The sequence below is a fragment of the Podarcis filfolensis genome (genome assembly GCF_964270895.1).
Source record: "Podarcis filfolensis genome assembly, chromosome: 5".
Lineage (NCBI taxonomy): Eukaryota > Metazoa > Chordata > Lepidosauria > Squamata > Lacertidae > Podarcis > Podarcis filfolensis.
This window is the reverse complement of record NC_139608.1, coordinates 86,873,093-86,896,383: the sequence shown is the minus strand read 5'-3', so window position 1 is coordinate 86,896,383 and position 23,291 is coordinate 86,873,093.

Genomic DNA, 23,291 nt, shown 5'->3' with positions numbered 1-23,291 from the left:
AGTTTAAAAGGGTGTCTCCGAAGGGATCTGCCCACTGCCACCTCCCACACAAGGAAGAGGAGATGAGGCGCCTCATTAAGGGATTAGTGTGTTTGTTCTGCTGTGGCTTTTGTTGCTCAAACACTTTTGTGTCGCAGCTTCTCTGGAGCCAGCTTCTCCTCCCTGCCCGCAGCAGGGAATTTCACCCCCCTTCCCTGACGAAAACTCGCACCAACTGTGGGCAGGGTGAAATCCTCGCTTCATCTCTCTGGCTGTCAAAAAAAGGCAGACGTGGGTTTTTTGGGGGGAGTCTCTCTCTCTCTCCATCTCCATCTTCTCTAAATCCCACACAGCCCATTTTGTGTCTTCACTGTTGGCTTTCTGGCACTGTTTTTCCAGAGTCCAGCACAGAACTAGGAGATTCTGCTCAGCTTTTCTGCTTTCCTCTCCCTGCGTTCAGAGGGTGGGTTAAGGGCTTGCTACCTTTTCCTACATGCTTCAACTAGTAACAATAACAATAACAACAACAACAACAACAACAACAATAATAATATAATAATAACTTATTATTTATTCCCCACCAATCTGGCCAGGTTTCCCCAGCCACTCTGGGTGGCTCCCAACGGAATATTAAAAGCCCAATAAAACATCAAACATTAAAAACTTTCCTAAACAGGGCTGCCTTCAGGTGTCTTCTAAAAGTCTGATAGTTGCTTATGTCTTTAACATCTGATGGGAGGGCATTCCACAGGGCAGGCACCACTATTGAGAAGGCCTGGTTCCCTATAACCTCACTTCTCGGGAACCCTCAGAAGGCCCTCGGAGCTGGACCTCAGTGTCCGGGCTGAATGATGGGGGTGGAGACGCTCCTTCAGGTATACTGGACTGCCTTCAGACGTCTTCTAAAAGTCAGATAGTTGTCTATTTCCTTGACATCTGATGGGAGGGTGTTCCAGTGGGCGCCACCACTCTGATCAAAAAAGCTTCTACAGCCCAGCAGCCTTCAGGCATGGGTCCCCCCTTTAACCCAAGCATAAAATCATAGAATCATAGTGTTGGAAGGGACCACGAGGGTCATCTAGTCCAACCCCTTGCAATGCAGGGATATTTTTGCCCAACGTGGGGCTTGAGCCCACAATTCTGAGAACAAGAGTGCTTCACCAACTAAGCCAACCCTTACCCCTTCACCAACCAAATTTTAACCAATGCCTAACTGCAACCTTACAAGTTGTGACGATTTGCTACGCAGTAGGCAAAAACCGAACGGTACCAGCCAATCTGCCAAATGGATAAAATTCCTACCAGGCCCCTGCCCCAAAAGCAGACGACCCCATGACAGGCATAGCAATGTCAAATGCAACAGCCCTAAATTAGGGAAGGAGGGCGGGTGATCCGATGCACACAGCAAAAGAGACTGAAAAAAGCTGTGTGCCAAGAATATATAAACTTCAGAACAACCCTCTAAATGGTAACATCAAAATCTCCCCAACAACCCAAATTGGCCCAATCACAGTCATGGCCATCCAAATGGTCCCCCCCCCCAGTAACCAAGAGGGGGTGTCCTGTTAGACCCCACCACAACACGTGCTCTCCATGAAGAAGAACACACTTTGCCTTTATTCAGTGTTTAGCATGGAAGGTAAGGGACGTGGGTGGCGCTGTGGGTTAAACCATAGAGCCTAGGACTTGCCAATCAGAATGTCGGCGGTTCGAATCCCCGCAACGGGGTGAGCTCCCGTTGCTCGGTCCCTGCTCCTGCCAACCTAGCAGTTTGAAAGCACGTCAAAGTGCAAGTAGATAAATAGGTACTGCTCCGGTGGGAAGGTAAACGGCGTTTCCGTGTGCTGCTCTGGTTCGCCAGAAGCGGCTTAGTCATGCTGGCCACATGATTCGGAAGCTGTATGCCGGCTCCCTCGGCCAATAAAGTGAGATGAGCGCCGCAAGCCCAGAGTCGGCCACGACTGGACCTAATGGTCAGGGGTCCCTTTACCTTTAGCATGGAAGGTATCTCAGGCTGATCAGTTTCTGTTTCATAAAGTTTGTGGAGTTTGTCGACGGGGGCAGAAGAATGTCAGCAAGCAGGCAAGTACTTGGGTAACAAAAGATCCTGTGCCCTGCAGTGTGGGGAATATCTCCTTCCTTCCTTCCTTCCTTCCTTCCTTCCTTCCTTCCTTCCTTCCTTCCTTCCCTATAAACATGGCTGAGTGGAAGCATCAGCAGGGCAGTGTTTGTGTTTGTGTATGTGTGTCTCTGTGTGTACAAGCCAAGGGAGGGAGAACAGGGTTATAGGGAAAATAAATGAGACTCCCCTAAAATTAATTGTTTGAAGCAAGTGTCCTACTCAGCTGTGAATTCTGAAATGATTATTGGATTTGTAGGCGGATGAGGAGCACGGTGGGTCGGTGCACGATTAATATCTTATTGATAGTGGATTAAGTGAATGAGATCAAATCTTTAACCCAGAGAAGATGCAGTTTATCAATTTGTCACCAAAATGTAGCAGTAATTTGTGTGTGCTTGTGTGGCCTACGATCAATAGATTAGTAAGCACTTCCTTTGTAGCAGTGCTCCAGTAAAAGCAGGAGCCTTCTTCCAGGGGACGATATCACTGGCAAGAGATTAGGTCAGGAGGGATGATACACTTTGCCAAGGCAAAGCAAGATGTGGCTCTATTGGTCCAGGGCCTCAACAATCTCTTGATAAGATCCCTGTCAGGCAGTTCAGAATAAGGCTGATGGAAAGATGTGTGGGAATGTTCGGGGATGCAGGAGAGGATATATTGTTTGATTATGTCCTTTCCAACTTGTGTTAACAAGTTCTACAATTTAGCAGAGTAACATTCCCCTTTTAAACTTGCACAGCGGATGCGTTTGCTCAGGCTCGCTAAAGCCTCTAAAACACATTTCCTTGGTAATTCCCCATTTAGTCCCTCATAAAAAGATAGACACGACACAGTCTTCTATAAAAGTATAAAAAGAGTTTACTCACTCACATTCTGTTCACAAATGGACTCCAGAAGGTAGACTTAAGTTACAAAAGTAATATACACCTGGAAACTATCCTATAAGGAGACAGCTCCTTTGCCCTCTCTTGGCTGCAAGCCAAGAGAACATCTTAGGCTAAGCAGATGTTGCTTCTTTGACAAATGTGGTCAGAGAGAGATGGCTGACCAGTCCTGCTCTTTTGTTACCTGGGCAGGTGAGGTCACGCCCACCTCTAGTCACATGCAGAGGAAGTCTGTCCCAGCCTAGGAGAAACAGGAAGTTCCCACTGGCTGGTCCAGACACCACCTTTTATGGCACCTCTAGGGATGTTGTACTTGACTGCTCTTGTGTTTCACATCCCACAAGATGGCCATGTTTTGTCTTGGGGTCTTCAGTTTCAAAAGAAGCCTTCCTAATGTTTATGTTGTATTGGAGGAGCGGCAGAGTCCCCTATTCTGCGGTGTGGCATTTAGTGATACAGACAATCCTCATTTTGCGCAGGGGTTCTGTCCCGGACTCTCGTGTGCGTTCATGGAGTGTGTGTAAGGCTGCCCAGTCCACACCCTGCCCCTTTTCTTTATGACATTTTGGGGTTCCTTCCAGGTTCGGGGCCTGTGTGATCGCGTGTCATTCAGACGCACCTAAATCGGGAGTTGTCTGTAGTTGTTACAAAACCTGCAGCGACAGAATCAAAGCAGCAAAAGAACATGCAGCTAAGAAATTTTAGCTGGTTAATTGATAGCACTTGCATATAGGTACAAACACTATTTCAGAAGGTAGAATTATGTCATTGTAGGTATCATCTTTAGGAAAGGCATTCCCTCCTGTGTATTAGAGAAGGAAGGATGCCTCTATTAAGATGGTTTTTGCCTCTGCAATTTCTATAAGCCCTTTCATTAAAAACTGTCTATCTCTGTATATAACAGCTACAGCCTGATTAATCTGGGACATGCTTTTAGTCGATGAACCAAATAATCAATTAAACCTCACAGTCCTAAAAATAATACATACAACCTAATGAGTGTCCCAGATTTCTACTTTTCAAACTTATGATGAAGGCCTCTTCTTTCAAGCACTGCAGAATTGATGTCCTCCTCAATTCTTAAACTTTGATTTGACAGTCCTAGACCCTGTGTTATGCTTTGAAGTATTTGTGTACTCCTGCAAACCTTTCCTGTGCCTCAAAATGGGACATGAGAATGATTTATCAGCTACGTGCACCAATGACAAGATTCAGTTCGGACCCTGGTTTGGCTTATCTCAGTCCGAGGTGCTTTAAAGGCTGACCAGTTTGGCTTTGGGTCTGTCTGACTCCATTTTGCTGCCCTCCACCTCAATTTCATTATTGAGGTTTGTGTTGCCTTTGAACAAAAGGGGAGGGGGGTTGCAGATAGAGTAGTAGTCAAAGTGCAATTAGATAAATAGGTACTGCTCCGGCGGGAAGGGAAACAGTGTTTCTGTGTGCTGCTCTGGTTTTGCCAGAAGCGGCTTAGTGCTGCTGGCCACATGACCCAGAAGCTGTACGCCGGCTCCCTCAGCCAATAAAGCGAGATGAGCGCCGCAACCCCAGAGTCGGCCACGACTGGACCTAATGGCCAGGGGTCCCTTTACCTTTACCTTTAAGACACTAATGTGCTGGCTATCCTTGCATTCTCAGCTGATTGACTCACAGAAAATCCTGCCCAGACCTGAACAATTCTGGATTGATTGAGAAGTGCTTAGAAAACCCATCGGGCATAATTTTCCTTTCTTTCCCATACAGTGGTACCTCCTGTTGCAGACAGGAACCGTCTCGTAGGTCCGGTCGGATCCTGAGGTTTTCGCAACCTGAGGACCACTTCTGCGTATGTGCAGACCGCTTCTGCGCATACGTACGTGGCGACACCCGGTAATATACTTCCAGGTTTGCCCCACGCGCATCCCAAAGTTTACATAACCAGAGAGTTAAGTAAACGGAGGTTCGACTGTATTCCCATATCCAGTTGATCATCATGACCTCCTGGATCTGACACAGATGGAGGAAGAAGGAGGAAATGGGGGCTGGAAGACTGGCACCCAGGGGTGAAAGGGGGACTGTTCTTGTGACAGTAGATATTAGAGAGAGGTAAGCTTGTCTGGCAGCTCTCTCCCCTTCCCCTCCAGCAGAGCACCACATCGGGGAGAAGGGAGGATTTTGACCAGCCGGAGAGAGGGGCTGAAGAGGAGGAAAGGCAGTAGAGTTGGAGGCAGAGGGAGAAGACACAGCATGGCTGCCAAAAGCCAGGTGGCATTAGACACACCCAGCCGGCCGGAGTTTGTTTGTGAGAGTCCTGTGAGTGAGCTTGCCTTGCCTTGCCTTTGAAAGCTCGGTGGGTGTTGGCGGAAATGACTGGCAGAATCCGAGACCTGGGAGAAGAGTTGGTGGAAGAAGACTGGAAGAAATTTAAAGACTATCTGCAGAAACACTGTAAAATTAATGAATGTTAAAATGATGTTGGATTGAAAATAAGTGGCATTAGCAACAAAGTTGACAAGAGTATGCAAAATTGAATTGATAATGGATGAAAATATAGAGTTATAATATGTTAAGATACAGAGTTAAGATAAACGAAAGAGGGTAAGGATTTGCTGATTTGATTACTTAAATGGGAATACAAAAAGGGGAGGTGTGAGGAGGCCAAGGAAATAAGATAATGAGTTAGGGTTACAAAAAATGGATTTGTTTTTATTCTTCTTTTTTCTTTTTCATGTATTTTTCTATGGTTTTTTTGTATTTTTTTCTTTTTATATGATCTTTTTAAATTTATGTTTTTGTAAAACTTCAATAAATATCTTTTAAAAATAAAAAATGAAAGCTCGGTGGGTGGGTTGTGCCAATTCTCAGGACGTCTTTGTTGCTTTCATTTCGTTGTGAACATGTTGCATTGTTCATGAATCTTGCGATCTTGACTCCTGGACTTTATGCCGAGTCTGTAACGCCATTTGCCCTTACCGGAAACTCCTTTTCCTTACTCTTAAGTAAGAAGCACTGTTGTGGTGTTTTGGTGACAGGAGCCTCACACTGATTATCGTCGAATGGGAGGATGCAGACTGAGCACCCTGGACAAATTGTGGTACAGTAGTACCTCGGGTTACAGACGCTTCAGGTTACAGACGCTTCCGGTTACAGACTCCGCTAACCCAGAAATAGTACTTCGGGTTAAGAACTTTGCTTCAGGATGAGAACAGAAATTGCATGGCGGTGGCGCAGCGAAGGCCCCATTAGCTAAAGTGGTACCTCAGGTTAAGAACAGTTTCAGGCTAAGAACAGACCTCCGGAACGAATGACCAACTTCCCTTCCCCAGGCTGTACGAACAGGAACATGAGGGGGCTGGAGGAGGTTTGGGGGCTTTCTGAATAGGAGAATAATTCTTCTCCAGCTTAGATTCCAAGCCAAGCTGAAGAAGAATGAGGAGGAGATGGAGGTAATGTTTGTTTTATAGTTGAGGCAAACGTTATGGACCACAGAGACTTGTTATTCCAGATCACGCAACATCATTCATTATTGCCTTGGCATTCTGTGCTGCCAGATCAAAACTCCCTAACTCCAGTACCTTACACGGCTTTCCACAACAGCCTCTTATCGCAATAGTGGAGAAAAGGCTTTTTTTACCATGCTTTTTCCTGCAGTGACCCCCAGTGGTAGTAACAAGGAGTAAGAGCTATACCCTCTAACTTCGAAAGACCAACATGAGACCTTGCTTATTGAGTTAGACCAGGGGTCAGCAAACTTTTTCAGCAGGGGGCCGGTCCACTGTCCCTCAGACCTTGTGGGGGGCCGGACTTTATTTTTTTGGGGAAAGAAACGAATTCCTATGCCCCACAAATAACCCAGAGATGCATTTTAAATACAGTGGTACCTCTGGTTAAGTACTTAATTCGTTCCGGAGGTCCGTACTTAACCTGAAACTGTTCTTAACCTGAAGCACCACTTTAGCTAATGGGGCCTCCTGCTGCCGCCGTGCCGCCAGAGCACAATTTCTGTTCTTATCCTGAAGCAAAGTTCTTAACCTGAAGCACTATTTCTGGGTTAGCGGAGTCTGTAACGTGAAGCGTATGTAACCTGAAGCGTATGTAACCCGAGGTACCACTGTAAAAGCACACATTCTACTCATGTAAAAACACCAGGCAGGCCCCACAAATAACCCAGAGACGCATTTTAAATAAAAGGACACATTCTACTCATGTAAAAACACGCTGATTCCCGGACCGTCCATGGGCCGGATTTAGAAGGCAATTGGGCCAGATCCGGCCCCCGGGCCTTAGGTTGCCTACCCATGAGTTAGACCCTGGGTCTATCTAGGCCAGTGGTGGCAAACCTATGGCATGAGTGCCAAAGTGGGCACTCAGAGCCCTCTCTGTGGGCACATGTGCCATTGTCCCAGCAGAAAACGCTCCCTAGAGCCCTCGCCACCCGCAGCAGTGTCGGGGGGAGTTGCGCACCCCCCATGCCACTGTGAGCAGCGAACGCACCCAATAGCACAAACTGGGTTGCAGTTTGGGCACTCGGTCTCTAAAAGGTTCACCACCACTGATCTAGGCCATCAGTTTCCAAGCACAACTGCAGCAGGTAGACTTCCCTTTCAGTAGAGGCCAGCTAATGTCTTTGGAAGTGCACAAGCAGGAAGCAGGAGTGATAAACTTTCTCTACAGGATCTGGTGAAATCTTGAGAGTCCCATGGACTGCAAGAAGATCAAACCTATCCATTCTTAAGGAAACCAGCCCTGAGTGCTCACTGGAAGGACAGATCGTGAAGCTGAGGCTCCAGTACTTTGGCCACCTCATGAGAAGAGAAGACTCCCTGGAAAAGACCCAGATGTTGGGAAAGATGGAGGGCACAAGGAGAAGGGGACGACAGAGGACGAGATGGTTGGACAGTTTTCTCGAAGCTACGAACATGAGTTTGACCAAACTGCAGGAGGCAGTGGAAGACAGAAGAGCCTGGCGTGCTCTGGTCCATGGGGTCACGAAGAGTCGGACACGACTAAACGTCTAAACAACAACAACAACATATGGAAAAGGGAATTCACAGCAGAGTGAAAAGTAAGTAAAATGAACTGTCCGCTCTAGGCGGTCCTTTTACCCACTTTGCCCAAGGTATGAAAGGGATAAGGCAGGAAGGTTAACAACAGGAAGATTTAAAGGAACTATTGGAAACTCAAGGCAGCAGAGATATGATAGGATCAGCCCCCCCCCCCCCGAACTTGAAGCATGAGAAGTCCCAACAAAATTTATAATTTGGCAGAATATTTGGACTATATGATAGGCATTTGTATAATTTGGAATATTCAATGTGATTTGATTGGATTGTTAAAATGGAAAATTTAATAAAAATTATTTTAAAAAGAAAAATAAAAGAAAGGGGGAGAAACTAAGTTAAAAAGTGAGTGGGTTGGGGGACAAAGTAACATTGAAGCTGCTATTTACGGCATTTCTGTTCACTTCCAAAATGTGTGGAATATCTATGTATTGGAGTCGGGGTGGGGAAGAGGGGAATTGTACGAGTATTAAAAAAATCAATAAAATGCTAATAGCAAAAAAAGAAAATGAATATATACCTGAATTAGATATCTGAGCATCTCTGCAGCTCATATTGCACTTTAATCTATAGTTTTCATAACACGTTTCATACATGTTATTGGTCTGATGGACGCCATGTGGCAGATCACACTTTTGGCCCAGCCCCATAGCCAGGCTTTTTAAAGGGGAACTGTCTTCTTTAATTTGTGACATATTTGATAATGCCAGCTTCCGTTTAATGAATGACAGCTTGCTTTAAGGACGGGAGAGAAATAAGAATGGGGCCCTCTGAAAAATTCAGTGAATAAAGTAGGGTGAGCACACAACGAAAGCCTTTTGGGAGAAGAGACCCTTAAATTTTGCTCACTCAAGACTTTCCCTGACTGAGAGTGGATTCCTCATGATCACAATCACCCTGTAAGCGAGCCTGAAAAGACAACAGCCTTGAAGAGTTAAATATTAGAATGTTGCATTCTGGGCTAGAGTGTGACTCCACTACTTGAAATTTCTTTTCCTCTGCTCTTCAGTTTCAGTTGTATTCTCTACCAAGTCAGCAATAAAGTTGCCTGTTTGTGTGCCTGCAGAAAGAAGAAATGAGTCTTTTAACTGTGCAATTATGATGATAAGTAGAGCAGAATTGGGTGCCTATTGCTGAAGGGTGAAATAAAGAGATAACTTAAAGTAAACTGAAAAAAAATATCTACCCTAAGTTACCCTTTACTCTTTTAAAGCACTCACTATACACATTATTATAGTGGCTATTTCTTCTTCTTCTTCCTTGAGTACATTATTGTTGTTGTTATTATTATTATTATTATTATTATTATTATTATTATTATTATCTTTATTTATATACCACATTTTCTCCCGACGGGACTCAAGACAACTTACAGATCAAAACAGCGGCAATGGCTTTGATGACAACGGATGAAAACAACCCTAGAGGAATAGAAACAGGACTGCGCATACGGCAGTTAGTTAGCTGGTTGGCCATATAACCTGTAAAAAGGTAAAGGGTAAAGGGACCCCTGACCATTAGGTCCAGTCGTGGCCGACTCTGGGGTTGCGGCGCTCATCTTGCTTTATTGGCCGAGGGAGCCGGCGTACAGCTTCTGGGTCATGTGGCCAGCATGACTAAGCCGCTTCTGGCGAACCAGAGCAGCACACGGAAATGCCGTTTACCTTCTCACCGGAGCGGTACCCATTTCTCTACTTGCACTTTGATGTGCTTTCGAACTGCTAGGTTGGCAGGAGCAGGGACCGAGCAACGGGAGCTCACCCTGTCGCAGGGATTCGAACCGCCGACCTTCTGATTGGCAAGCCCTAGGCTCTGTGGTTTAACCCACAGCGCCACCCGCGTCCCGCATGTAACCTGTAACTCAGGCCTAATTTCTGATTCTGCCAGTATGTGCAACTCAGCATAAGGCTTCCTCAGGCTTTCTGGGAAGAAAAATCAACCCAGCAACCGATTAAAAAAAACCCCAGCGGCCTTCCACAATTAGTTTCCCGTCACTCGGTTAGTCTTTTATATAGCAATCAGTTTAAAAGTTTTCCCCTGAGGAGGAGTTTGGATTTGATATCCCGCTTTATCACTACCCTAAGGAGTCTCAAAGTGGCTAACATTCTCCTTTCCCTTCCTCCCCAACAAGAAACACTCTGTGAGGTGAGTGGGGCTGAGAGACTTCAGAGAAGTGTGACTGGCCCAAGGTCACTCAGCAGCTGCATGTGGAGGAGCGGAGACGCGAACCCGGTTCCCCAGATTACGAGACTACCGCTCTTAACCACTACACCACACTGGCTGTCCAACAGCAAGGGAAATCTAAAGCGGGGTGCAGATCCAGCTTGCTCACTCCTGTTTGAGCGTTCTACTTACTCATGAGTAGAATGCTTGAACTACAGAGGATCTTGCTTTGTGCTGCTGCCTAAAGATGCTGAAAATCATGTTTCGGAGAGAGCTCTGTCTTAAATCCCGCTGTCGTCTGTCAATCGGGAAGCCTTTTCTAGAAGATTGACAGGTTCAGAATTCCCTTCCTGGAACCACCAGGCCTGGCAAACATTCCCCCCTCCTGCCCTGGCTTCTCCCAGCCAAAGGTTGTGTGTTTGGAGTACCATGAGCCAGCAAGAGTCTTTTAGAGGAGGGGCATTGGAAGAACTCAGCATCCCGGCTGCTCCCACCGCACCTCTTGCCAAGCAAAGTGTGAAAGGAGGCCAAGTTTTCCATAGTTGTCCTATGATTCACACCGCACTTCCTCTCCTTGCCCTTTCAGGGCACCGGCTTGCGGCTAATTAACACATTCAGGGGTTTTGCTCAAGCAGAAAGGCCAGGAGGGTGCTTGTCTGATGAGAAGGATTGGGGAACTGACCCAGGAAAAAGACGGGGGAAGGCTCTGTCTGCATCTCCTTCTTCCCCCTCCCAGCAAGTCAGGTTTGCTCTTCTTTACAGCCATAGAAACGCTGCCCTCTGGGCTGCTTTCATTTACCTGACCCCAGGTGCCCCCTCCAAGGGTAAAGAGAGTTTAACTATTGAGCAGCAGCGACAACAAAAATTAGCAGGAAGCACAAAAGGAATTGCTGAGCCGGCTTTGCCTCTGACCTCCGCCACCTTCTCCCGCGCAAATGGGAAGATGCAAATCTCTTTGAATGGAGGTGACTTCGCATCTCCGTGCAGGCAAGCCAAGGTGGGCCGCTGGGGGTCTCCCCATGAAGTGAAGCCCTTTGCAAGGCTCCAAGGGGAGATGCGGTGGCTCCAGCCTCCTTTCATGGCTTCCTGGTTCTGCTCGACAGACTGTCTCATTGTCTTCCCTCTGAATGGGTCTGTCTGTCTTTTAATTAGGGATTTCGCTCTGCGCAAGAGCCCTTCACAGGCCAGGCTCCTTCGCCTCTCTTTAGCGTTCTCTGTTCCTTTCCAATTTTCTGCCCCAATTTGAACAGTCTAATTTCTTCTTGACTTCCAGCAGGAAGGAAGGAAGAAGGAAAGCGAGCCAAGCAGAAAGGAACCTTACTTCTGGCCCTTCATAGGGACGAGGAAGTAGCCAGCGCAGGAAAGTTCTGGAACTCATCCTTGACGGTCAAGGCCTCCTCCAAAGATCAGGGCCAGACTTTGGCATTCACTGCCGCATTCCATGCCAGCTCATCCTTACAAGCCCGCTGCCTCCTTCCTGTCCCTTCAGGCTTGTCTCATGCTTGGGGAACATGTTCTGCAAGGGCCTAGCAGTTGCCATGCATTCTCCTCCATCTCCTCAGCTTTGGGAGAGTCTTTGCTCCTCGGTTACGGCAGCTAGGATGACCAAAATTTCTGAGCTGTCTTCAGACAGCTCCACATCAGTCCCATCCACAACATTCCTTTAAAGTACAGTGGTACCTCGGGTTAAGTACTTAATTCGTTCCGGAGGTCTGTTTTTAACCTGAATCACCACTTTAGCTAATGGGGCCTCCTGCTGCTGCCACGCCACCGGAGCACGATTTCTGTTCTCATCCTGAAGCAAAGTTCTTAACCTGAAGCACTATTTCTGGGTTAGCGGAGTCTGTAACCTGAAGCGTATGTAACCCGAGGTACCACTGTATATAAAGTCCCAAAGAATCCTGGGAACTGTAATCTGTTTAAGGGCGTTGACAATTGTAGCCCTGTGAGGGGTAAACTACAGTTCGAAGGATTCTTTGAGGGGAAACCACGCCTGTGCTTTAAATGCATGCTGTGGATGTGACCACAATACAGTACAGTGGTACCTTGGTTCTCGAACTTAAACTGTTCTGGGAGTCCATTTGACTCCCGTGATGGTTTGAAAACCAAGGAGCGGCTTCTGATTGACTGCAAGAACTTCCTGCACTCAACTGAAAGCCACAGAAGACACGTCGGACGTTTGGCTTCTGAAAAGTGTTCGCAAATCAGAACACTTCAGGGTTTGCGGTGTTCGGGAGCCAATTTGTTTGACAACTAAGCCATTTGGGAACCACGGTACCACTGTAGTCATGTTTGGAAATGGCTACAGCATGCCACTCCAGACAGGTCTGATCAATTGCATGGTCAGCAGCGGTGATGGTGAGGATCATCTCACAATGGCCTCATTCTGCCTTTCCCTCAGCAATTCTTCTAGAGCCGGGCCATGTTGGAAAATAACAGTGTGCTCCAAAATGTGCTGTGTGAGGCAGAGTGTTCAGCCTGCCTCATGCTCAAGCTTTGAGTACGTAAAGTCAGCAGGAAGCAGAAAGAAGGGCTATTAAATAAAATGTGTGGGGAGGAGGTTATGTATGGCACAGGAAGACTGTACACAGAGATAAAGGACGCAGGTGGCGCTGTGATGTAAACCACTGAGGCTCTTGGGCTTGCCAATCAGAAGGTCAGTGGTTCGAATCCCCGTGATGGGGTGACCTCCCATTGCTCTGCCCAGCTCCTGCCAACCTAGCTGTTTGAAAGCACGCCAGTGCAAGTAGACAAATAGGTACCACTGTGGCGGGAAGGTAAGCGGCATTTCTGTGCGCTTCAGTCATGCTGGCCACATGACCCGAAAATATATAATAATAATAATAATAATAATAATAATAATAATAATAATAATTTATTCTTTATACCCTGCCCATCTGGCTGAGTTTCCCCAGCCACTCTGGGCAGCTCCCAATCAAATGTTAAAAACAGTACAGCATTAAATATTAAAAACTTCCCTGAACAGGGCTGCCTTCAGATGTCTTTTAAAGATAGGATAGCTGCTTATTTCCTTCACATCTGACGGGAGGGTGCTCCACAGGGTGGGCGCCACTACCGAGAAGGCCCTCTGTCTGGTTCCCTGTAACCTCACTTCTCGCAATGAGGGAACCGCCAGAAGGCCCTCGGTGCTGGATCTCAGTGTCCAGGCTAAATGATGGGGGTGGAGACGTCTGCAGACAAATGCTGGCTCCCTCGGCCTGAAAGCGAGATGAGCGCCGCAACTCATAGTCGCCTTTGACTGGACTTAACTGTTCAGGGGTCCTTTACCTTTTTACCTTACACTGAGATCCCTCAGGACCCCTAGCTGGATGTCTGTGGCTTATCAATGGTTTCACTGGCCCGCCTTCGAGATGCATGTCCATGCTCTGGTGATACTCAGCAGAACGGAATCCTTGTGCAATTGTCCGCTCAGCAGCATGCAACCCCCACACTGCAGTTTCATATGCGTACAGATCCCGAACCTTAGAAGTGGTTAATTTGGTAAGATTTCTGTGGTTGCTGAATGGCCTCTTCAAAGAGCAACAGGCCCGTGACAAGCATGTTCGAAGTAAGTGGTGTGGTTTTGATGTCTTGTCTGTTGTTTCCACCTTGTCTGCTACAATCTGTATTACTATATGAACACGAAGAATGCTACTCAATAGGAATGACCCATGGTGCCGGGTTAATTCTGTTTACAAAAGAATAAATATTATAGCAGTGGCTTATAAGAGAGAATCAATAGCTTCCTTTCACTAGGTGATCCCTTCATGTCTTCTCAAATTGATTTGCTCCCCCCCAGCAGCACATCAGCATAACGCCGTGGCTATCTATTACAGGGTGATGGGGGGGTCAGGCGATTATTGAAGTATATCTGAATTTACAATATTAACGACTAGCTACGGAGTGTCCGGAGGTTCGTGGTGAATTAATTATCTGTTTAAGAAGCCATGAAGAAATCAATCAATGAAAATTTCTCACTCTTCTGAGAGAGCGAGGGAGCTTGTCAATTCTTCTTCTTGGTGTTTTTTTTTTTTAAAAAAACTTGTATTACATTTAAAGAGACAGAATTTGCTTTTCAGGAGGTTGCTCTGCAGATGTGATTGGCTTCACCTTGCTACTCCTCTTGCCAATGATGTGCAGGAGGGTACACAGTACAAAGTGGGTACTGTGAAAGAAATGTGTGGGGCTCAGAGCTTTACGGCAGTGGAAAGGACAGCTCCCTCTCTCATCACTCCTAGTATCCACAAAGGAGTGGGTGAAGTCACAGAATCATAGAATTGTAAAGTTGGAAGGTCCAACTTTCTGCAATGCAGGAATCTTTCTTGACGCTCAAACCCACAACCCTGAGATGAAGAGTCTTATGCTCTGCCAACTGAGCTATCCCTCAGTTTCTGGAGTGGCGCTATGCTGCTAAGGACACAAAAGGAACCTGTTGTTGTTGTTTAGTCGTTTAGTCGTGTCCAACTCTTTGTGACCCCATGGACCAGAGCACGCCAGGCACTCCTGTCTTCCACTGCCTCCCGCAGTTTGGTCAGACTCATGCTGGTAGCTTCGAGAACACTGTCCAACCATCTCGTCCTCTGTCGTCTCTTCTTGTGCCCTCCATCTTTCCCAACATCAGGGTCTTTTCCAGGGAGTTTTCTCTTCTCATGAGGTGGCCAAAGTCTTGGAGCCTCAGCTTCAGGATCTGTCCTTCCAGTGAGCACTCAGGGCTGATTTCCTTCAGAATGGAGAGGTTTGATCTTCTTGCAGTCCATGGGACTCTCAAGAGTCTCCTCCAGCACCATAATTCAAAAGCATCAATTCTTCGGCGATCAGCCTTCTTTATGGTCCAGCTCTCACTTCCATACATCACTACTGGGAAAACCATCAGGCCAATGGCCCATGAAGACTATCATCCTGTTCTCACAGTGGCCAACCCTCTCAGAAGGCACAGAACTCTGCCTGGGGCCTATTCCATCACCACTGGGAAAGAGCAAGTCAGAAGAAAAGTGGCCAGAACTGTGAATGGCTACAGAAGCGAAGCAAGTACTAGAGACCTTCATATCTGCTACCAACGGTGAGGTTGCCATCTACAGAACTGCTTTGGTCCCAGCCATTTTGCTAGATCTCAAGGAGAGAAGCGGGGAAACTGGGCTGAGGTGCAAACAGAGGTGTTTGCTCAGGGGAGGAAAGATGGAATGAAGGTACAGCGCTGCCAAGGGTAAGGTGTGGCAATGGCTATGTTGGGAGAAAGCCGAAAGCCAAGGGTGCAGGGACAGCAGACCCCAGCTGGGCTGTATCCAAGTCCCAATCTATTATTCTTAGATTTGCCCAGTTTGACCATGATGCTCAGAAGCACTCTTAATCGAATGGGAAGAGTAAATCTAGAGGACCCTACATTCAGAGGGCGTGGTGGCAGTGGCATAGCATGGGCAGGGCCACAGGAGTGGTTTTTCCTGGGCACAAAATTCTTCGGGGCGCAAAACTTCAAAACGGAAAGCAAGTAGTTATAATCAAAAAATAGCACTCCCTCCTGCTCACACAGAAAATCTCCCAATGTTTGCGTGGGCAAACTGAGGAGCAGATTTGGCTGACGGACAGTTGTTAAGGTGTCCTCTGTGTGGACTTTAGAATGGTACCCATTCCCGACCAATCCCGCGTCCCACACTCCGCCGTGTTTGATGCTCATGAGCTGCCACGGCTGCCACTTGGGGAGCTCACTGAGCAATTGCCCCTTTGTTCCAGCCTATCAGTGGGCGGTGCCGAGGATAGTCAACTTGCCCCGGGCACCGACAACCCATGTTACGCCACTGCATGGGGGTAGCCATCTAGTTGTGCTAGTGCAATAACTTTTAGCTGGGCAATCTGAATTCCCTACCCTCTCCTCTCTCCATGTACCTCCTAAATCTGATTCAGTGGGTTGGGGAAAACCCCAGAGCAGATTTAGGGTGGGGGGGGGAGTACATTGGTAGAGGAGAGGGCAGAGAAGTTACACTACAGAGCCAAAAGTCATTGCACTAGAACAAACGTTTGGTTGAACCCTACCCAATGCCTTTGCCTAGCTTTCCCTCTTAGGAAGGGTTGCTTCCCAGGCCTCATGAATCTGCTGGAACGAGTTGAGGTGATCCCTCAGCCAGCAACACCCATGCCTGTAATCAGAATGGGAGCAAGAGCCCATATTAACACAGGAGCATCTGTGCCATTACGCATCACACAGGCTGTCAAATTGCTGCCGCATTTTGGACTTCTCCCCACCTCACGTCACAGCAAGCCCTGTGCAGCAGGCTCCATTGGCAGCTGCCCAAAGGCAGAGAGATCCCTTCTTTGCAGATCCATGTCGATTTGGACTTGGCCATGATGCCCAAAGCAAATTTGGCATTTGATTCCTCCTTCGGTTGGCTTCTACTACAATTAGACCTAGCAAGTGTGTCTGCATCGTCCTATAGTACTAGGGGAGGCACTTATGCAACACCAAAAGAGAGAGAGAGAGAGGTAAAACATGGATTTAAAAAATGCATTTCCTAATTTATATGTTTAACTGCAAATTTAGAAATGATTAATTTAAACAGAAATACAGTGGTACCTTGGGTTACATACACTTCAGGTTACATACGCTTCAGGTTACACACTCTGCTAACCCAGAAATAGTGATTCAGGTTAAGAACTTTGCTTCAGGATAAGAACAGAAATTGTGCTCTGGCGGCACGGCGGCAGCAGAAGGCCCCATTAGCTAAAGTGGTGCTTCAGATTAAGAACAGTTTCAGGTTAAGAACAGACCTCCGGAACGAATTAAGTACTTAACCCGAGGTACCACTGTACATTTTACCATAGTTAGAAAGACTGTGGCCAGGTCATCTCTGTGTCTGCTCAATCTGCTTTCTAGGTGCTAACCATAGAACGGGAGGAGAATCGGGGCCTTGAAGTGGTTCATCAAGAGTTAGCACAGGCTTCCTCAACCTCGGCCCTCCAGATGTTTTGAGACTACAATTCCCATAATCCCTGCCCACTGGTCCTGCTAGCTAGGGATCATGGGAGTTGTAGGCCAAAAACATCTGGAGGATCGAAGCTGAGGAAGCCTGTGCTAACCCCTGATGAACAATTTCAAGGCCCCGATTCTCCTCCCTTCTTATGGTTCTCTCACCTTAAACCAAACATAGACACACAATCCATTGAAGAGGAGACTGTTCTCTGTAAAATAGGACACACGAACCCTTTTTTTTTCATATGTGGCGGACTTCAAAGAAAGCAAAGGTATTTTGGGAAATGATATAGGATTCAATAAAAAAAGATGTTTAATATCATCATAAAGGTAAAGGGACCCCTGACCGTTAGGTCCAGTCACGGACGACTCTGGGGTTGTGGCGCTCATCTCGCTTTACTGGCCGAGGGAGCTGGCGTTTGTCCGCCAGCATAACTAAGCCGCTTCTGGTGAACCAGAGCAGCGCACGGAAATGCCGTTTACCTTCCCGCCGGAGTGGTACCTATTTATCTACTTGCACTTTCACGTGCTTTCAAACTGCTAGGTTGGCAGGAGCAGGGACCGAGCAACGGGAGCTCACCCCGTCGTGGGGATTCAGACTGCCAACCTTCTGATCGGCAAGCCCAAGGCTCTGTGGTTTAGACCACAGTGCCACCTGCGTCCCAATATCATCATAAGGGTAAAGGTAAAGGGACCCCTGACCATTAGGTCCAGTCGTGACCGACTCTGGGGTTGTGGCGCTCATCTCGCTTTATTGGCTGAGGGAGCCGGCATACAGCTTCTGGGTCATGTGGCCAGCATGACTAAGCCACTTCTGGCGAACCAGAGCAGCACACGGAAACGCCGTTTACCTTCCCGCCGGAGCGGTACCTATTTATCTACTTGCACTTTGATGTGCTTTCGAACTGCTAGGTTGGCAGGAGCAGGGACCGAGCAACGGGAGCTCACCCCGTCGTCGGGATTTGAACTGCCGACCTTCTGATCGGCAAGTCCTAGACTCTGTGGTTTAGACCACAGTGCCACCAGCGTCCCAATATCATCATACCCCCTCCAAAAAAACCTGAAGCTTTTCTACTAAGGATTATCAGGACTGATGTCCCCAAAAAGATGATTAAGCTGTTTATGTATGTTACAACTGTAGCTGGGATTCTTTCTGCACAAAAATGGAAGCAACCGGAAGTTTCCACCAAAGAAGAATGGATAAGTTAAGGTGATGGACTATGCAGAACTGGCAAAGTTAACAACCAAAATAAGAAAACTAATGACAAAGGTTTTGTGGAAGAATGGAAGTATTTTTCTGACTATTTAAAGCCGGCAGGGGCAAACTTGGCCCTCCAGATGTTTTGGGACTACCATTCCCATCATCCGTGACCACTGGTCCTGTTAGCTAGGGATGATGGGAGTTGCAGTCCCAAAACATCTGGAAGGCCAAGTTTGGCCTTGCCTGATTTAAAGAAATATTATTATAAGCTGAATATGTGATCAGGATTTGAACTATGAGCAACTGAAGAATTTAAAGATTATAGTAGTGTTTTTAAGAAATAAGAGATAGAAGACAAGAGTGCAGCAGAGGGAGAGAAATAAAAACACCATGGAAAAGGGGGTGGGAAGTTGACAACAACAAAGAATTTTTTTATTATGCATTGAAATGTATGTGTTAAATTTTTGGACTAAAAACATGATAAAAGAGGACACATGAACTCAGAAGAATCCGTCCATTTTGGTTTATCTTAGTTTTTCATATTTCCAATTTCAAGTTCAGTTTGCATTAGATGTGATTTTTTTTTTAATTAAAAAAAAAATGCACTGGAAGGTTATTATTATTTTTTTTTTTCATTTAGGAGTCCTAATATATGCATTTTCCTATGCAGTTTTGCCTAACACTAAGCATTTTGTACATTGTGCATACTAGTATGTGTGTCCCCCCGCCCAACATTTTTTGTTTGGAGAATTGTGTCGCAAAATTTGGAGAGGCGTGAATTTTGTATGAGAACTTCATTTTGGTTCATGCATAGGCTTGGCTTAGGTTTGAATTAAAATGTAATCCAAACAAATCCTACTTCACCCCAAATACGTAGTCTCTGGTTATTCCCAGATTGTTGTGCTTATTCTTTTGAGTCCAACCCTGTCTCTGGGGGGGAAATGCAATCTGTATTTCATAGAGCATTTAAGGCCATACCCATCAATCTGCAGAGAGATCAACATATTTCTGACTGCTGTTTATGAGCTATATAAACTTGCTGCCCCAAGTATCTAATCGAGCAGAAGGGCACCCTGGCTGTGACTGCTTGGTTTCTCCCTTGCCAGGCCAGTTGCTAAGCCCAAATCTCAAACCTTTTCTCTCCAGTGTCACGATTCAGCATGGTACAGTTTCTGAATTTCAGTAATTCCTGGTGTAGAAGTAAACAGGTTTTTCATTCTTGCCCTTCCTAATTTCTTTCCTCTCCTTCACATGACCTGCATTCAGGCTGTTAAACCAGTTTTTCTGTAGCACTGATAACATCCCCTGGTCCAGGCTGATCCAATGTTTTTAGGGGTTAGTCTTTTGGGAGAAAGGAGTTTCAGCATTTGTCGCAAATCAAGCAACAGATCCGCTGAGCTCAGACCAGATCAAAATAGGCAGCGCTTTAACCTGGCATGCATGTATAACGCAAAAGAGGAAACGTCCTTTCCTCGATAAAAGATGCATCGTGTGTCCGTGATGAGGAGGGTCAGTTACAGTGACCTGCCATTTTTTAAGACACAGCGATGCTCCATGTCAACATCACTTACTGTTGCCGACAATCACAGGCAGACAGGGAAGGGCTGGGCAAGCACAGCCTTCTTGTTCAGGGAAGAATTGCCCATGTCATATGAAAGTGGCCACATATCAACAGAGGACCTGCGAAGGTCGCAGGAAACTGCCTTATATTGAGCCCAATTTTCTTGTTATTTTTTATTTTTGTGACTCACATGTTTGTCCCAGCACGGGAAAGGAGAAATAAGGGACATTTCACAGTAAGACTTAAAATATACCCTCCAATATTTCTCCAACATTTCTCCAGTGAAAATAGGAACAACTTCTTCTTCTGCTTCTGCTTCTGCTTCTGCTGCTGCTGCTGCTGCTGCTGCTGCTGCTGCTTCTTCTTCTTCTTCTTCTTCTTCTTCTTCTTCTTCTTCTTCTTCTTCTTCTTCTTCTTCTTCTTCTTCTTCTCCTTCTTCTTCTTCTCCTCCTCCTCCTCCTCCTCCTCCTCCTCCTCCTTCCCCTTCCCCTTCCTCTTCTCTTCCTCTTCCTCTTCCTCCTCCTCCTCTTCTTCTTCCCTGCGCATCTGACTGGGTTGCCCCAGCCATTCTGGGCAGCTTCCAACATATACAAAAACACAATGAAACATTAAACATAAAAAAACCCTTCCCTAGGCAGGGCTGCCTTCAGATGTCTTCTAAAGGTTGTATAGTTACTTATCTCCTTGGCTCAGGGCTTGCATAACATTTTGCCAATGAAAATAAGGATGTCCTACCTTACCCTCTAACATTTCTTTGATAAAAATGGGGATGTCCTAAAGAAAAGCGGGACATTCTGGGATCAAATGAGAAGCCAGGATGACTTCTGTAAATACGGGACAGACTCTGGAAAACAGGGACACTTGGAAGGTCTGTTATAAGTGTTTTTAAAGGAAAGCTAACACTTAGCTGTGGTCTAAACCACTGAGCCTAGGGCTTGCCGATCAGAAGGTCGGTGGTTCAAGTCCCCGTGACGGGGTGAGCTCCTGTTGCTCAGTCCCTGCTCCTGCCAACCTAGCAGTTCAAAAGCACATCAAAGTGCAAGTAGATAAATAGGTACCACTCCGGCGGGAAGGTAAACGGCGCTTCCGTGCGCTGCTCTGCTTCGCCAGAAGTGGCTTAGTCATGCTGGCCATATGACCTGGAAGCTGTATGCCGGCTCCCTCGGCCTATAGAGTGAGATGAGCGTCGCAACCCCAGAGTCGTTTGCGACTGGACCTAACGGTCAGGGGTCCCTTTTACTTTACCTTTTAACAGAAAACCTTCAGGTTTTCTGCAGGCAGACCCCATCTGTCCCTGCTGCCCCACACTTTCCCGAGATTCCCTAATACTTTAGGTGAGATTTTGAAAGACAGGACTAGAACTTTGTAGGAGAGCTTCTTTGTGGCGCACTAACTGGTTTAACGGCTGTAATTATCTCTCTGAGAGAAACTGTAAATTGGATTAAGGCTCTGAGTTGCAGCTGAATGAGCTCCTCCATTGCCCCACCTGGTGGGCTGCTGTGCGATAACAAATATAAGAGGAAAGGGGGGGGGGAGGGTTGAAAGTGCAGAGAAATCGAATTTGGATTCCACTTCACACTCATGGCTTCCTTCTGGAAAAAATGAATTTTTTCCGGCAGAAAAAGCTGGCATAGGCTACGCTGGCAGTATCAGCGCCGGGGCTCGTATCATCTGCTGGCGCTCTTCCGGAAACACGATCCCCTCCATTATCGGGAGGAAATAAATAAATAAACAGCAGTAGATGTTTTGGCAAAGGAGCAGGAAAAGGAACAGAGAGCGATGCGTGTCAACACAGTGTGCTTGCGGCCAGCTCTGTCTGTTGCAGGCAGGAGTGGGGGGAGGCAAGGAGCAGGGAGAAAGATAGGAAGTTTGGGTTATTCTCCATTCCCCCCCCCCACTGCCTTCTACAGTGGTACCTCAGGTTAAGTACTTAATTCGTTCCGGAGGTCCGTTCTTAACCTGAAACTGTTCTTAACCTGAAGCACCACTTTAGCTAATGGGGCCTCCTGCTGCTGCCGCGCCGCCGGAGCACGATTTCTGTTCTCATACTGAAGCAAAGTTCTTAACCCGAGGTATTATTTCTGGGTTGGCGGAGTCTGTAACCTGAAGCATATGTAACCTGAAGCGTATGTAACACGGGGTACCACTGTGTAAGCTTTAGAAGACATCTGAAGGCAACTTTGTATAGGGAAGTTTTTAAAAATGTTTAATGTTTTATTGTGTTTTTTATATTTTGGAAGCCACCATTGAAAGAAACCCACCATTTTATAAAAACCTGACCTACATGTCAGACTGACATGTAGGTCCCTTGCTTTGACCCAATGCTGGAAAGGAACCTCAGCAGTAGAACATAATGACTTCCTCTCTGGGAGTTTCTGGCCCAGGGTACCTTTCAAATCAACACCACACCATCCAGGGAGGCCCCAGTACATAAAATCATAGAGTTGTGGAGTTGGAAGGGGTGCTGAGGGTCATAGCCCAACCCCCTGCAATTCAGGAATCTCAGCTAAAGCGTCCATGACAGATGGCCACCCAACCTTTGCTTCGAAACTTCCAAGGATGGAGAGTCCACAGCCTCCCTAGGGAGACCATCAAACAGCTCTTACTGTCAGAACGTTCTTCCTCATGTTTAGTCGTAATCTCCTTTCCTGTAGCTTGAAGCCATTCGTTCGAGTCCCACCCTCCAGAGCAGGAGAAAACAAGCTTGTTTCCCCTTAAATAACAATAACAATAACAATAACTTATTATTTATACCCCGCCCATCTGGCTGAGTTTCCCCAGCCACTCTGGGCGGCTTCCAATTAAGTGTTAAAAACAATACAGCATTAAATATTAAAAACTTCCCTAAACAGGGCTGCCTTCAGATGTCTTTTAAAGAGAAGATAGCTGCTTATTTCCTTCACATCTGAAGGGAGGGTGTTCCACAGGGCGGGCGCCACTACCGAGAAGGCCCTCTCTCTGTTTCCCTGTAACCTCACTTCTCGCAGTGAGGGAACCGCCAGAAGGCCCTCGGTGCTGGATCTCAGTGTCCGGGCTGAACGATGGGGGTGGAGACGCTCCTTCAGGTATACTGGACAGAGGCCTTCCATGTGACAGCCCTTGAGCTCTCCTCTCTCCTCTCAGTCTCCTCTTTTCCAGGCTAAACATACCTAGTTCCTTCGACTGTTCCTCATAAGGCATGGTTTTGAGACCCTTGATCACCTTGGTCGCCCTCTTCTGCACACGTTCCAGCTTGTCATTCTCCTCCTTCTTGCTCAGGGCAGGGCAGGACAAAATGGACAAGCAACACTTTACAGACTACAACCCCCATCACCCCTGACTGCTGATCCCATTAGCTAGGGGTGATGTGTCTGAGGTGGGGAGCAAGGCTGAGGGGGCAGGAGT